The sequence below is a fragment of the Typopeltis vanoorti genome, chromosome 8, assembly GCF_054136105.1.
Source record: "Typopeltis vanoorti isolate ZY-2024b chromosome 8, IOZ_Tvanoo_1.0, whole genome shotgun sequence".
Lineage (NCBI taxonomy): Eukaryota > Metazoa > Arthropoda > Arachnida > Uropygi > Thelyphonidae > Typopeltis > Typopeltis vanoorti.
The window spans coordinates 83,716,129-83,734,142 of NC_143556.1; the positions used below are offsets into that span (position 1 = coordinate 83,716,129).

Genomic DNA, 18,014 nt, shown 5'->3' on the forward strand with positions numbered 1-18,014 from the left:
GTAACATATTATAAAATTATTAAACAATTAGTAAATAAATTGACTCTAGGGACCAAATATGACAATTTTAAACCTCGTCAAACCGCTAACATAACAAGTACTGTTCTCACATAAAGATATCAAATTATATTACCACGTAAAATTCACAATGCCAACAGTGGGATTCGAACCAACATCCTGAATGGATATTGGATACGCTGTCTAGTCGAATAAGTAGATATTTAACTTAATATATATTACAATATGTATTTATATTTTAAATTTAAATAAAAAAATATATATTCGGGTTCGTATATATCACTTAACAAGATATATTATGATAAAGAAACTTATTATTATATATTTTGAAGGGAGAAAGAAAATTTGCACACAAATGTATTAAAATCTGACTTTATCATTCTTGTGAAAAAGAGATCCGTTTATAAAATGATTCCAACTGTACAGTATATAGTAAGCATAAAGAACAATTATTTCGCACTGCGGTTTCTTTTTACCCTAATAAACACTAATAATAGTGTGCATATGGAGTATACATTTCTCAATTTGCGATTATTCCTTTTTAATTCTGGTATTTTTTCAGTTTTTAGTTCAAGAAAATGCATTCTAATTATTAAAATACACATGAGGTGGAATCGATGTTCCATTTACTTTGTAGAAAAGAAATTTGCCATAGTTCGTTATAGCAATACATGGATCCACCTTCTGTTGCACTTACGGCGTCTGTTTCTTCATCCTCGCTTGTGTAAAAAAGGATTCTAATAATCTATTATAAATGATATTTAACTTTATTTCACTTTTGACCATACCATTATATTTCATTATATTATTGTATTACTTCTTTATGTAATCATAGCCAAAATTTGTTTCTCCTATTTGTTTTTCATTTTGATCGGTAAACAACATCTTAGCAAGAACAATGATCAAGAGATTCTGCAGACTCCAATTAATTCAAGCTAGCCATTGAGAAGATTCCTCAAGCTTAAATGGCCAATTTAACACTCACTTGAGACATAACGCGACTCCTCAAAGTGAAAAGCTTCACTTCGTTCACTTCCGAAGCATTAGTATAGATTAGGATGAGATTTTCGTTTTTTCATGTATAGATAAATTTTTGTCTTAACAAATGTCATTAGCGATTAATTAATCGTATATTTTAGCTTCATATTATAACAAGATACATCAGCAGATTCCTCTATATTTTGAAATGGTTCACATACATATGAATAATAATATTATACCTCCTCTTTATAGATTTAAATATAATCATAAACCATATTCAAGTTTTATCCTCTTTTAGTCTCGTCAAGCCTTCTTTTGTTATGAAGCTTTCTTCATACCAAAGAATTTTCAAAAGCCAGTGCAGAAATAATGGCATAGTTGTCAAATACTCAAGGAACTACATATTCTCAGTTGCTGTAAAATTTACTAAACGTGAAACATATTTCCTTTAACAGTGATTTATTGGTTATTAGACTTTAAATTCACCCCTGAAAATTTGTGATTTTCGACATACATTCGCAAATGTAAGATGCATCTATCGTTGCCCTTTCGGTAAATTCCGTGCAACCTCAGAGCGAAAGTTGCTCTTTTGTAAAACCTCAGAAGATTGATGACAGAATTCGAAAACTTCGTTTAAGTTTTCTTTTTAATTTGTGTCACGGTATGCGCGAAACGAATCTACTTTAACAGATCTCAAACTTTTCTAGATTTGTGTTAAATGTATTCTGAAATATATCTCTTTCCCAACGAACTTAATTAACCTGTATTCGAATTGGTAGTTGATAGGAAGAGTAATATATACACCGGATACAGTAAGCAAAATTACAAAATACTTACGATATCAGTATTCGTATGGACTTAGTAAGGAAACAGTTACAAGATTTCCATAAAAGGAAGCATTAATTCAGATATCATTTCAGATATTTTGATACTCTAAGTAACACGAGAGATATCTATTATCTGTGGTCTCCCACTCGATGTGAAGATACTTAGAATAACCAGAATAAATGCACAATTTCTAAAACTGAACAATGGCAAGTGTGAAATCATCTTCAAAGGATATTACATTTAATGCGCATGCGTATGCTGTCTCTACAATGTCTGAAATATTAATATTAATAATTTTACATTGTTGTTCTTCTTCCTGAATAGCTTTTATAGATTCAGCATAAAATCTACTATGATCAACTTGGATTCTTACACTGGGAATTATACGACTGGTTTGCTTGTTGTTTTCAATTACAACCATAGGAGCTAAAGCTGTGAGGTCGGTTTTATTTTTGTTTTGTCTCATCTCATCTTCTTTATACCCTCTTTTACCTTGCGGTGTCGAGGGTCCATTGATCATCTGACCTCAATCCGTTTACAGGATAAGGTGGTCAGCCCTATGCCGCGGTATATCCTATGGCCTTTAGTGTTAAGTTCTCAAGGCCAGTTTGCCTGCTTTGCGGGATGAAAAACCCCAGAATAAACTGAAGAAAAAACCCTGCTGTCCACGCCCAAGACTGGCTATGGCTGAGGACGATCCTTCAGCTCCTCACGTCACCGAGGGGAAATCGAACCTAGGACACTCCTTCCCCAGGCATATGGTTGCGAAGCGCATAACCACTAGGCTAACCGCGCGGACTGTTTTTGTTTTGCATGAAATAAATATGAATTTCCTTGACGCGTAGCAGTGAAATGCAACTTTATCTTATTTACATATACTATTTAATAATCGTTTACTTTAACCTTTGCTGTAAAATAAGCGTTGAGAAAAAATGTCGGTTTATCGGCGAGTTTCATAGAATTAAATGATTCTTTTTTACGTTCGCTGATTAGATTATTACAGATTATCATGCTGAATGGCATCCAATAGTAATGATAAGAAGCACTGTCTATAAATATGTGATAGTGTACTTCAGGACAGAGTATCATGTTTAGTTTGAAGTGTCAAAATGGAAAAAGATGACAATCTGAAATGTGTCAGAATGTTTGATGGTAATAGCATCTATACTGAAAAAAACCGTTGATTTATTAGATTTGCCCGAGTGCAATAGTATCTCGAGTATTGTGAGAATGTCATAATCAACGGTATCGTATGGTTAATAGCCATATTGCAACTTCAAATAACTGATCTGCATATATAACTGTAGATAACAACTGTTATAAAAATTGTATATTCGTGGATCTACCATGCTTGGTAATAACAATGCATTCACCACTAGTGGAATAATGGTCTGGAGGACATTTTCACTTTTTAGGTACTTTTAATATACCAGAATATTTAAGGCTGAGTAGTAGAGCGAACACTTTCTACAGGATAACGTGTTGTCACTGGTTTGCACTTGTTTTCTAAAATGGTTACAGAAACACACTCATGATTTTATTTGATTTAATCTCCGCATTAGTCGCTGAATATCCATATTGGAACATTTTGGAACATTTGAACTATGATAAATTTCATGAATTCATCATGTTCATCAGGAGTAGAATACTTGAAGTATTTCTCAAAAGTCGTAGCGTAGATGTCCCTGGAGAGCATGTGACACCAATGAGTTTAGAGAGTCGTAAATTGGGTAGATATACTAGAGAATTGTTCAAGAAAGTTGATTCTCTTATATACTTTCTGTTCAAAGAAAGAAGAACAAAGAAGTTTAAACATACTTCCTGATAAAAGTTGATTTTTTTTTCAGATAAGAGTTTTAAAAAATCCGTACTTGAAGTTGACTTCAAAATTATTTCCTTTTGAACAAACTCATCTTTTGAATTTTCTTTGATATGAATTTATGTCAAAATTTTACTTCTGGAAGTTGTACTTCTTTATCACTATAGAACAGTGGAATGAATATTTAAATTGCTTATTACGGGACAAACTATTTAAACTATTTAATTGCACACCTGTACTATTTTTTCCCTTTAACTGTTGTCAAAATATCAAAACATAAATCACCAAAATTAAAAAAAAAAACGAAATGAACACTTTCTAATTATATATTGAACTTTAAGCTGTCATCATCGACTCCATGTTTGCTATGCATAATCATTGTAGATTGTATTAGAATGTAGTCGGGTACCGTTATTTTCAACACACTTTTTTTTATAATTTATATGTAATGAGAATTCATGTTTATGTAATAAATTATCCCATATAAACGACAATTAATAAATCTCTATTTAAATACAGGCAAAAAAATCTCGCTTTTCATTTCACAAAGAGGCACTCGTTTGGTTTCAACATTCTGGAAATCAGTAGGCAACTGGTCCTCATTAATGCAATCGTGCTAAATAGAAGATGATACTTATTATCGTAGATAGCATTTATTTACACTCCCTTATTTGTGTAATTTGGTCCGTTTTCTGAGATTCGGGTATAAAAAGACAAGCTTCTACGACCCCCCTCCCTTTAGGCATTTACGAAAGATCGTTTAACTACGAAATCAACTGAAGAAAAAATTCTTCACAATTACTTCCCCTTTAAATTTATCACAAGTCGTAGCAGGTCCATATTTGTCTAATATTATAAAAAAGCATCATTATATCCATCAGTATAGATGGAGGAAGGAAAATGTGTAATGTTAGTTACGAGTTATTTGTAATTAATACAAATATAAAAATTCTAAATTCTTTTGACAGGGTTATCGGGCTTCTATATTCTTAAAAACTTTCAGAAAATTGTTCATTAGTATTAATGAAAGCCTGAAGTTGAAATTAAAACTCGAAAGTGGAGAAAGCTGATATCCGAATGGTATCCCACTGTTGGAAAGAGAGCTACACGAAGAACAAAGAGATGGTGGAATGATGAGATTAAAGAGATGGCAGGAACTTAGTGGCATAGAAAGGCACAAGGTAGGACTGAATGGAGGACATTTTGAGAAGCTTCGTCCAGAAGTGAATAGAAAATGGCTGATGATGATGAATCAAAATTAAAAGTAAAATATTTACATTTTCCTTCATTTTTTTAAATGCTTTCTAATGTCAAGCTATATTAAGCTTCGTAAGCAATAATTGCTTTTAACAACGTTCAAGCTTCGTAAAACGAAACCCGTATAAAGTAAGGAATGGCTGCCATATAAGCTACCAATTCAGATTTCATAAAAAATGGGTAATTCTTCGAAAGTTTTAAGTCTATTTCTAATAATGCAATATGTTAATGGTATCAGGATAATTTCAAGATTAATCTCAACAATGTATATCCTCAGACATTTCCTTTTGACAGGATCATGTTAACAAGAAATGTTCGTGGCTAAATAAATAAAGCCAGTTAATTTCATAAGAGAGAAATGACAGTAAATTAATTTTAAAATTAAGATGTGAAAATCTTATTACAAAACGATATTTAGTTTCGCAACTCAGATAAATTACGACTGAGGAGAACAGAAAATGTGTATGCTTTCGAGAGGTGAAAACACGAAAACACCTCTCTCCGATACTCATTATGAGTTCCTAATACTAAGTTTATGTATTGCTGTAGTATGATTCAAAGCTCTAAATTACCTGCAGTTGTATAAATCCTTTCATAAAGGCGAAATCATACAATTATATCAGAATACAATAACCTTAATGCATCGTCATTTGAAATTCCACTGTCAGCAGAAAAGCAGATTTTTTTTTTTTTACTTTTAATAAAATCAATTAGTTTACTCATGTCGAGTTATGCTAGTTTACTTAAAGATCATAACTTCACATGAAAGTAGTAAATGATTTGTTCCTAAATTAGGCTTTTTTTTGACAATTGCTGTGTTATATATAAATTAATTTTGAGATAAAAAGCAGTATTTTTGAGTTATGAATTGCCTTGTCATAATTTCATTCATGACAATGATAGATAAAGAGAAATACTTTATTCTGTTCATAGCAATACACATACTTCATTCTATTCTTATAGTTGCCAAGTTTGAAAATTAATTTAACTTGAAGTTTAATTTAGTAAAGTCATATCAGGCGTAATGTCAGCAGTGTTATAATATACGTCTATAAATCGCCCTTTAAAATTATCATAGTAATAGAGTTAAATATGTTCACCATAAGCGCTTTAATGCGAACCCAATATCCTATCTGGAAAACTTTCCACTCGTGAGATAATTGATATTCATGATCTTCGGAGATCTATAAAAGCACACGTGGAGCTGTGGTTAATTAAACATTGTCTAGAAGATAATGAAAATGAATTTGCAAGGGACCAGCAGAAAGGTTTGTTGGACACAGCTGAAATATATCGTACATTGTTAAGAACTCTTATTGATTAGTAGTTACAAACAGAAATATTTAACAGCATTATTATTGGTGATATAAATGGGTGACCTGAGGTAAATAGAAAACAAAAATGGTCTTAGAAAACATTTCCAAAATCTTTATATTCGAACAACTTCACAACGAACATGAGTTCGCCTCTAATTACAGCAAAGCTTAATGGTCGAGAGAACTCATGTTGAAGAATTTTTTAATACTTTTCTGAAAGCATTTTCTAAGAAAACATAGTGCATTTTTCAGCTAAACGTTTTATACGTTTAGTACATAAAAAATTTTATCCTGATTTTTGGCACAAAACAGTTGTCTGAAATACGATGACTCAGCTTATTTGCTCAAAGACCTCTGGCGTACCCATTAACATTTTATTCATTTTTCTAATACAGTATTTATTCAATAGCCTGAATTTCAGATATTGGGAGAGCATTTTGAGGAATTTACACAATACTATTAGAACAATAGTATACTGTAATGGGTAATGTAATAGGACGTTTACTCGTAAATTATTGAGCCAACGTATCTTAGTCAGTACAGACGAAGCCCTTTGATCGGAAAGACTGGTGATCGATTCACATCCAAGACATGAGGAATCTTTATCTGATCTCTTTCGACTAAAGGTGAGTTAGCCGATCTCATACGGTGTTAGGATTTTTTTACACCCGGAAACTCGGGTTTTTCTTCCCCCAAGCAAACCGGCCCCGTGACATAGAATATACTGTGAGGCATAGATCCAGCCACCTGATCTTCAAGACGGTTGCGGTTGTGAAGTTCACAGCTAAAGAACCCAATAAGAACCTCAAAAAAACCACTAAAGAGAAAGTGATAAGCAGGTTATTATTTGATTCCGTGAAAGTGTTAATGCATGAGAAAATGACTACATAGGATACAAGGAGTTATGTTGTTTTAACTGAAAATAGTTTTGTAAGATAATGTTTAAGAGTATGCTTAATTACTAAATATAGAATCACTTTTTTTTTTTTTTATTAAGAATGACCTTTTATGAAAGACTACGTTATCTCTTACACTTTCTCTTTGTTTTACAAACTGAGTGTTGTAAAATGCTTAATCGTTTGATGAAAAAACGTATGTGTGCGTGTGTGTGTGTATTATCTGAAAAAAATCTTATCTTTTGAGGTATTCTTATTTTGATTTGTAGAGAGGTTCACATTTTGAGGTATTAGAATTTTTAATTCAAAGACAAAGTGGATAAATATATTGTCTAATAATCTAGATCTCTCTTGTAATATTAGTTGTAAGACTTCTGCTGTTTTTGACGATCTCCGGATTTGCTCATAAGGGTTAAAGTTGAACGTTCATAGAATATTTTATTTCCACCCAGGGACCATAGATTTCTCATATGTCGTTTGTGAAAGGAGAGAAGATAACGCATTTGATTGAAAAAATGATACATGCAGGTATATCAGCAGAAATATATTTTTCGCGACAGCATTTCTCCTGATGTTTAGTTTTATGTAGAAAATTGCGATGATACTAGTTTTCTATGTTATGTTTTGCCTTTCCTGTGGGTGTGAAAATTCATCTTAACTGGAGAAGTGAAAATATTTCAAGAATAAATTGAAATGACGCACACATATACCTTTCTTTGAAGTTATGAATCACTGGTATAAACAATGTTAGCACTATGTGCAAAAAATGTATTTATTCGTTTAATTTCGAATTTGTTTATTGCAAAATTCCTTAATTCACCTTCCTGAGTATAGGATTACTATTCACATAAAAGATTAGTGTGCCATCAACCAATATATGGATGGGGAGAGTTGCATTATTCATGCTATCGCTGTGATTTCAATGTGTTAGTGTAGCTTGTTAGTTGTTTTTCTCCTTCACGTTATGCTTGAAAATGATACACAGCATTAATTCGTTTACTGAAACTGAACAGGACTTTCTCTTTGTTAATACTTCAAAATTATTTTAAGAAATATTTCTACAGAAGCAATGACTTTGACAGGAAATCCTAAAGCTCATCCACACAGCATTTGACTACATTTCCCCTCACTGAAACATTCGGTAATTTCACTTTGTATGTACGAAATCAACGGATTAGTGTATGTTTAATTATCATAAGTCTACAATGGGGAAAAAAAAACTATTATCTCTCAAAAATCAAACTGTGTCGACATACAGGTAATGGACAAAAAAAATGAAAACACTGAGCTATCAGTTCGCGTTATCGGTAGTTGCGATGCAGCATCTACGATGTACTAAACACAGATATACTCCCAACATTCCTATGGACGTGTGTATTAAAGAAAACGGAGGCCTGCCTGCCTGATGATTTTATTGTTAGAATGGAATCTGGAGAGGACCTCAATGACTTTTAAGGAGTGTGATTGTTGGAGCCAGCCTTGCAGTTGCATGTATGACAGAACTGCTGAAATTGCACATTTTAGCTAAGTTTATGTCAAATAACAATCGACAGGACAAACATCATCATCAGCGAAATGCAATAGTGGACAACAGTGCTTACTGTAAGAGAGGGACGATCAAGCATTAGTGCGTTGTACTACGAAAAATAGGTGGACTACTGCTGAGCAGTTGTGTGAAAAATTCAACAGTAGTCGTGAGAAACCCATTTTAACAAAACTCTGAGCCAGGAACTACACAGAGTTGGATATAACGGTCGGGTTGCCTTACACGAGCCTTTGATTACTCCCGTCAATGCACGTCGTCGCTCCAGTGGTGCAAAGATCACATGCAGTGGACTACACAACAGTGAAGAGATGTAATATGGTCCGATGAATCCACGTCCACATTTTTTGCTGAAAACGGACGAATAAGTGTCTGGCGTCAGCCAAAAGAAGCTTATGAGCCAGAGGGTTGTTTTCAACTGTGAAAGGTTTCGGTAGTTCTATAATGTTCTGGGACACATTCTCTTTGCATAGTTTGGATCTACTTGTTGTATTGTAAGGCAACGTGGATGCTTCACGTTATATTTTAATTATAAATGATCATCTTCATCCCATGATAAAACACGTTTCTTCTACTCAGCTGGCTACGTTTCATCAGGATAATGCTCCCATTCACGGTGAGCTGTCCTGTCTGCCATAGCCCTCCCAATCGGGACTTAAATTCTAGAGAACATTTATTGGACATTTTAAAGCCAGCTCTCAGGCAACTATTCCCACCTCTAAAGAACAAAGGCGAATTCTGTAGTTACGTGACATTTCTTACATTAACAACAATAATTATAATATATAAAATATATATGCAGAGAAGAAAGAAAGAAGATGATCAAATATGAAGGAACAGCTGTAATTACATTTTGCCAATGAACATCATTCCCGACCGTTAATCAAAAATCTTTTCGAAGAAGAATAATGGGAAAAATCCTTCCACTCTGAGGACTTAAATGCACGTTATCGTTTTATATTGAATAAAAATCTGTTCATATGCTGAGCGACTGTTTCATGCTTAAGATTTATATTTTTTATTTTAGTTCTGAGCGTATCGTTTTTATTTTTAAAGTACATGGAGCATCTTTTGTGTGTTTGCTATATCATAAGGTGGTCAATGAAACGTTATTTATATTACTAAACCTCACGAGACAACATGGTTATAAAACAATGTTGAAAGCAATATACACGAAGTATTTTCCTATCATTATAAGGTAAAGTATTATAGGAGCCAGAGTTTTTTAGGTACGCAGCAGAAGTGTTGCAATATAACTTACCTTTTGTTTTTCGCATCCCAAACCAGCTGTTTATACCCTACTGTGAATCTTTTCGAAAATAGCAAATATATGGAACGTTCAACCTCCTCAAGTCATTCCAAACGGTAGCATGAAATACTTGTGCCGTTGCGATAGCCCTGATGTGAAATGATAATAGGTTCGTACGTAGTGGGAACTGCTGTCAGAACAATATCATCTTTGCTGTCCATCCCGAAAACGACGTAAAGACTTGTAAGCAAAGGTAATGTTGAAAAGAAACACTAAAGGCTAACGCATGCAGTCGATCGATCTGGTAGAAAGAGAAAAATAATGCTCACAGAGAGAGAAGAGAGAGAGAGAGAGAGAGAGAATAAAGCGAACCGTCAAGGAAAAACAACATATGCGAAGAGTTTAATTTATCACTGCATACTAACGTCAACAGACTGTTTTCGTGGGACTTCATAGAAAAGCTGCTACACAAAACATGAAGAAAAATCGAAATGGATATCTTTTCTTTCAATGCTGTTTGTTGCCTGACAAGACCTGGATAACACGTAAACAACTATAAGGAACTTACCAAGGACGTAGATCTAATTCCGTATAATTAAACGGAATAAATAATAATGAAAGATATCAAACTTTGAAAAAAAAAAATCATTTGGATGTTGGAACTTCTATACTGTGCCATTTCAAACAGAGAGTTTCCTAAACGAAATTAATAATATTATCTATATTAGATATCATTCAAGAGACCGCAGTGAGTTGCAACGAGAATATATGTAAAGCTTAAAATAAGTGGCATGACGGTGTTGTATGGTGATCGCATTTTCTAAATTTTAAGTTATTTTTCCTTCATCTTGTAATGGTGCTACTTTCCATTTGAAGATCATGAGTAGAACGAAAGTAAATTGAAAAGAAATGTCTTTCATGACAGGATTTGTAATTTTTTAAAGACAATATTAATTTAATTCTATAAAGTTTGCATTCTAGAAAATAAAGCACATTTTAAAGAAAAGTAAATATTATATAAAGACATAATTATATCAATAACACAAGGTACGGCATACATTATATTGGTTTTATAAACATAGGGGGAATGATGCGTTCAAATATTTTCTCTTTAATATAAACAAATTTGTTTTTTTAGTATTTAGTTTTCTTTCTTTATACATTGATTATAGATTGGTTTATTTTTATGAAAATGAACACTGAAAAAAAAAACAATCACTCGTAAACTGTATTATTTTATGTTTACAGAGACCAAATAGGATTTATTTTTCTAATGTAAAGCTATCATACAAGAGTTTACTTTTTATCCGTTTTTTTATCTGCATTGTTTATAAAAGGGTTGTTGATTCACCTTTAGTTTCTCTTCTTGCGATTAATTTAGTGTATATTAAACCAGTTTATAGGTATTTGAGCAAACGGAAGAATAAAGATAACTATGATCAATAATTCTTGGTATTATAAAAGACAACTATCCAATACAATAAATGTTATAATCTTGTTCCCGTATTCTTCCTTATAAACTCCATCTTGGCAGATTTGGTGTACATCGCAGTTAATACCAGGTAACCTAGTGGTTGGTAACTTTTGAATTTACAGTGTAATATACAAATTAAATCAGCTAATTATATAGATTAATATTCAGGTTTTTTTTTCTGTATTGAAAGGACTTTCTTTCAAGAATTAACTATGAATATAAATCGATATAATTATAGTTTTTAAGTGTGTCTTTTTACTTGACTTGCAATCTTTTTTTTCAAACAACAATTGTTTCACATGATGACTAACGTACTTTATTTTTGTTGCGATCCTTTATTCAGCAATCGGAACATTTTCAAAATTTATTTCGGACAGTAAATTTATTCTTGCCTTCAAAGTTTCAGTTACAAATCCTTGAAAATGAATATCAGCCGACTACCTCATTATATTCTTCAACTAATGATCAACTCCTCGACTCTAAACTCTTACCGCACTGGGGGATTCAAGGTCACCGATATTATGAAGAGCTCTGAAAATCCTATATTTTAAATAATCCTCCGTTCTGCTGCATGCATTTTGAAGTTATTCATAATACTGACATTAGAGGTGAAGATATTTGTCATTATTAAGCTAAAAGTCTCTATAAAGAGTTCTGTAAGTCCATAAATTCTTCTTGATCGTGTTCGTTATATGTATAATGGAGATTCTGTATTCCATTCTAGAAGAGAAATGAAATTTCAAAGGGCAATGCTAGATAAAAATTAAAAAGGACTATCTGATAATGAGGATGTAATTAGGCAAACAAAACTGGAAGTTTGGTGCAGAAAAGATGCTAAAGATGAAAGAGTTTTGGTCATCACAGTAAGAGTAAAGGAAATCGAATATTGAATACCAAGATGTACGTGGACATTAGAAACGAAGTGCAACAACCGTGACTCGATTGAGAAGTGAATGGAACTATGCAATGAAAAGTCTGTCATCAGAACAGGATTGATTTGGAATGCTTGGGTAGGAAGAGGCGATATGGCTGGATAGGAAACTGGAAAGAACTATGCTTCATTCTACCTGGTACTAACTGGAAAAAGAACAGGACGCCGTTATATTGTAACATACTGATAGCAACGACTTGAATCCCCCAGTTGCTAAAATGATTCTTTACAATATAGAAAATTCTATAGATTGATTAAAAGTCGGGTGAAGACAATAATTATGCGTGTAACATAGAATATTTTGTCAATTAATACAAAAATCATGTATTTCATTTTAAAAAATGTTAAAAGCAAATACAGACCAATGAACAGTTATAAGGCCAAGGGTAAGAAAAGAAAATTGAAGCATAACCAAAGTGCAGAGAAGGACCAAAGATGGCTGAATCATTAAATGTATTAGAATATGGACGAACGATTATTGTGTCCCTATATTAATGCTTAGGACATTCAAATTAATAATAATAATGACCCACTGCATGTATGAGATCCTTAAATCCCACGGTTTGCTTAGATTGACTTTCATAACCATAATTTTAGGAACAGATGTATAGCCTAATGTAAATTACATATGCTGCCCTGGCGGGTAGGCCTAGCTGGGAAGGATGATAAACCAGTTTATGAAGGGGGAAAAAGCCTCTCACCTCTGTATGAAATAATAATTCACGTTATATCGTTCTATAAACAACAGACAAAATATCGTTCTATAAACAACAGACAAAATATCGTTCTATAAACAACAGACTCGAAGCTAGGTCTTTCCTTCCAAAGGGATGTGTCTAAATTGAATGCGCTACATAAGTTCTGCAATCATATAATTATGAATCATTTTCAGAGAAAAAAAAAAGATACAAAAATGAGAGAATGGTACATTCAGGTCAGAAAGAGCAATAAAGAAATATTTAGTTTTATTTTAGGAATTAAATTATTAATATATATATATATATATATATATATATATATATATATATATATATATATATATATATATATATATATATATATATATATATATACATTTCCTTGTTTTTGCGTTGTCATCCTCATTATTTGAAGTTTCTTAATATTAGGAATGACATCATTTACATAATTACAATAGATCCGTGTCTGAATCTGAACAGCTTCTTATCGTCAACACTGAGGAAGAATAAAGCCATAATCCTTGAATTTAGCCTACATATGTCAATGTTAGGCGAGTCAAATCTATAGATTACTCCAACAACCTCAGTAAATTACGAAAAGCTGTTATTCTGAAAGTACTGACTCGGATGACTAATGTTTCGTTTTTACATAAAGCGATACATTTCTGATGAATTAACATGAAAATCGTACGTGGATTACTTCGTCATCCCTTAGTAACTTATAGGGAAGAAAAAAATACAATTATTATTATTATTATTATTATTATTATTATTATTATTGTTTAACGGCATCTCCATGGAGTCCAGTGACTCATCAAGGGAGACCCAAATCAACCAACAGTACACAAATCCTACCTCTTCTTGAATCCGTTCAACCTGAGGGAACTCACACAACCAGTTCTGGCATTCCACTCACTCACCACGCTCCACGCAAAAAATCTGGTCCGCACACCGCTATATACCTACTGCTCTTACACAATTTTCACGGATGGCCCCCTAGTTCTCTGACTATTTCTGATATATTGAAAATTTTCACTTCTATCAATTCTTATAAAACTCCTTTAACATATTAAAAGCTTCTATCATATCCCCTCTCCTTCGCCTATCAACCAAATGTTGTAACTCACAAACCTTCAACTTATCCTCGTAGGAAGTATTCCACAGACCTGTCAGCATCTTGGTCACTTGTCTCTGAATTCTCTCGACCACCTAGTGGTCCCTAAGAAACCTAGGTGACCAAATCTGTGCCCAGTAGTCAAGATATAGCATATTTATATTTATAAAGAGGGATACTAACTTCCTTAACTTTACTTGTTAGTGTTTTTCAATATCCAAGTAATTCAACTCTTTGTTCACTATTACCTCAAGTCTCTAGCCTCACCAATATCTTGCAATCCATCCAATAAAAAGAATAAAATAAACATGAATGTATTCAGTTATACAATTCACCTAGAATACTTGAGAACAAACATGGATAAACAAAAATTGCGAAGCTGTGTGTGAACAACTGCATAAAAAACGTAACATATGTACACTTAACCAAAGTCGCAATCTACATATAATAATATAAGACTTATTGTTAAACTGACCATAGATTTTTAATTCGTACGTATGTTCGTACAATATTGCCTACCGGTTTCGCTAAGAACTGACTAGCTTTCTCAAGGCTTGCAGAGCACAAAAAAAAAAAAAAAAACGGTAAATGCAAAAAAGGTTTAAGAATACAAAAAAAAAAAAAACGTTAGTACCTGTTAGGTAGCTAAGGTAACACGTTCGCGTGAAATTTTTACTCAGTATCATGAACACGCGTTACATGCACACGCCTAATATGATTATTCGCTTACTGTAGTTCTGTTGAACTGAGGGAATTAATTAGATTTTTCCAAGTATCGTTCAGTATGGTCCCTTGATTTCTGTTTAAGTTGCTGTCTGTACGTAGCACTACTGCTGCTTCTTTAAATAATCGAAGTCTGTAATCTTCGTCTACGTAGGGCATAGAGCTGTTATTCCAGTCTATAGCGTGGTTCGAAGTTGAAAAGTGATGTGCTAACCCGGAGGTGGTCGTTCCGTTGTGATTTACATCGCCAACATGTTCTTTCTGTCTTATTTCCAGGCTTCTCGAAGTTTTTCCAATGTAGGAAAGACCACACGTGCATGGAAGATTATACACGCCTGGATATTTATAAAATGGAACACTGTCTTTAGGAGATCTTAGAACCTGTCTAATGCTTGTAGTTGGTAAATACAACCCTAGTGTTATGGGCCGTTAACAATCTCGCAATTTTGGTGGAAATTGAACCCATAAACGGGATGACTGCTGTTGAAATTTGCTGGGAGACTGTTCTTTCTTGTTGGTTATCTTTGTATAGAAATTTGTTGATAGTGTTTCGAGGATTACCATTTTGTGATAGTGTTATAGCAATTTGAGTCAGTTCTGTTTGAACGTCTTCATCGTCAGAGATAAAGTTTCTAGCTCGATTTCTCAACATGTGGATGATGCTTTGTTTATGTGACCTATGATGGTTTGAAGAATAATGTAGATATCGTCCGGTGTCCGTAGGTGTTTTGTAAATTGAGAGTTTGATATTGTTACCTTGTCTTTAACTAGTATATCCAAGAAGTGTAGCTGTTCGTTATTTTCTACTTCTAGAATAAATTTGATTTTATCGTGGAGTGCATTAATTCTATTGACAAACATATGTAGGTTTCCCATGTTGTCTTGCCATATGATGAAGATATCGTCTACATATCTCCACCATATTGAAGGTTTAGGAGTAATGCTGGTGAAGATTTCATTTTCAAATTTCTCCATGAAAAGTCTGCAAATGGTGGTGACAGAGGGCTGCCCATGGGTAGGCCTTCTAATTGTTTGTATACCTTGTTGTTAAAGAAATTTGATTGTAGGCAATGCTTGAACATCTTTGTAATATCAGCAGGAAAGAGATCTTTGATAATGTCATGACTTCTTATACTGGTACATTCGTGAACAAGGATACTACGTCTAGACTGGTCATTATGTCTGCTTGTGTTATCTTCACGTTTTTGAGTTTGTCAACAAAGTGTTGAGAATTTTTTATGTAGGATTCTGTTTGTCTAATTTTTCCCTTAAGTAAGTTCGCTAGGTGCTTAGCCAATAGGTAAGTGGGGGAGGACCTGCCATCCACAATCGGACGAAGTGGCACTTCTTCCTTATGCACTTTAGGCACCCCATACAGTCTAGGAGTAATGGGATGTGAGGATTTAAGTTTTCGTTTTAATTCTTCAGGCCATGTATTCATGTTACGGATCAGGAAGTTTGTCTCATTATGGTTCTTCATGGTAGGATCTCTGTTGAGGATTTTGTACATGGAACTGTCAGATAGTAAGTCGTTTATCTTCTTGAAATAGACTTTTGAGTTTAAGATGACGGTGGCATTCTCCTTGTCTGCTTTCGTTATTATTATTTCTTTGTTCTTCCTCAAGTTTCGAATAGCTTTCCTATCATATGGAGTGGTATTCAGTTTTGGTTGTTTTGTTGTTGCTAGGATGATCGTGCTTTGGAATCTAATATCGTTGGCTACAACTTGTGGTAGTGGTTAGAGACTTTTTTCAATTCCACACATAAAATTCCTACAATCATATTTCTTCAAAGTGAACAACAAGGTATACAAACAATTAGAAGGCCTAGCTATGGGCAGATATCATCTGTATCTGTCACCATGGGCTAGCCATGGTGACAGATATAGACGATATCTGTCACCACCATGTGCAGACCTTTTCATGGAGAAATTTGAAAATGAAATCTTCACCAGCATTACTCCTAAACCTTCAATATGGTGGAGATATGTAGACGATATCTTCATCATATGGCAAGACAACATGGGAAACCTACATATGTTTGTCAATAGAATCAATGCACTCCACAATAAAATCAAATTTACTCTAGAAGTAGAAAACAACGAACAGCTACACTTCTTGGATATACTAGTTAAAGACAAGGTAACAATATCAAACTGTCGATTTACAAAACACCTACGGACACTGGACGATAACTACATTACTCTTCAAACCATCATAGGTCACATAAACAGAGCATCATCCACATGTTGAGAAATCGAGCTAGAAACTTTATCTCTGACGATGAAGACGTTCAAACAGAACTGTCTCAAATCGCTATAACACTATCACAAAATGGTTATTCTCGAAACACTATCAACAAATTTCTATACAAAGATAACCAACAAGAAAGAACAGTCTCCCAGCAAATTTCAACAGCAGTCATTCCGTTTATGGGTTCAATTTCCACCAAAATTGCGAGATTGTTAACGGCCCATAACATTAGGGTTGTATTTAAACCAACTACTAGCATCAGACAGGTTCTAAGATCTCCTAAAGGCAGTGTTCCATTTTATAAATATCCAGGTGTGTATAATATTCCATGCACGTGTGGTCTTTCCTACATTGGACAAACTTCGATAAGCCTGGAAATAAGACAGAAAGAACATGATGTCGATGTAAATCACAACAGAACGACCACCTCCGAGTTAGCACATCACTTTTCAACTTCGAACCACGCTATAGTCTGGAATAACAGCTCTATGCCCTACGTAGACGAAGATTACAGACTTCGATTATTTAAAGAAGCAGCAGTAGTGCTACGTACAGGCAGCAACCTAAACAGAAATCAAGGGGCCATACTGAACGATACTTGGAAAAATCTAATTAATTCCCTCAGTCCAACAGAACTAGAATACGTGAATAATCATATTACGCATGTAACGTTTGCATGTAACGCGTATTCATGATACTGAGCAGAAATGTCACGCGAACGTGTTACCTTAGCTACCTAACAGGTACTTACGTTTTTTTTTTTTTTTTTGTATTCTTAAACCTTTTTTGCATTTACCGTTTTTTTGTACTGTGCAAGCCTTGAGAAAGCTAGTCAGTTACTAGCGAATCCGGTAGGCAATATTGTACGAACATACATACGTACGAATTAAAAATCTATGGTCAGTTTAACAATAA

General features: G+C 33.6%; 1 protein-coding gene across 2 annotated transcripts in view; it reads right to left on the reverse strand.

Moving 5' to 3' along the window:
- LOC150104171 (gamma-aminobutyric acid receptor subunit beta-like) overlaps positions 1-18,014 on the reverse strand; it is a 527,915-nt gene that overhangs the window by 475,442 nt on the left and 34,459 nt on the right. Inside the window, exon 1 of one of the 2 annotated variants that reach the window (XM_090396795.1) lies at positions 9,920-9,970. The exons of the other annotated variant lie outside the window; for it this stretch is intronic. The gene's annotated coding sequence lies outside the window, so the exon portion shown is untranslated. Of the gene's footprint in view, positions 1-9,919; positions 9,971-18,014 lie in introns of those variants that run through there. 2 annotated transcript variants of the gene reach the window in all.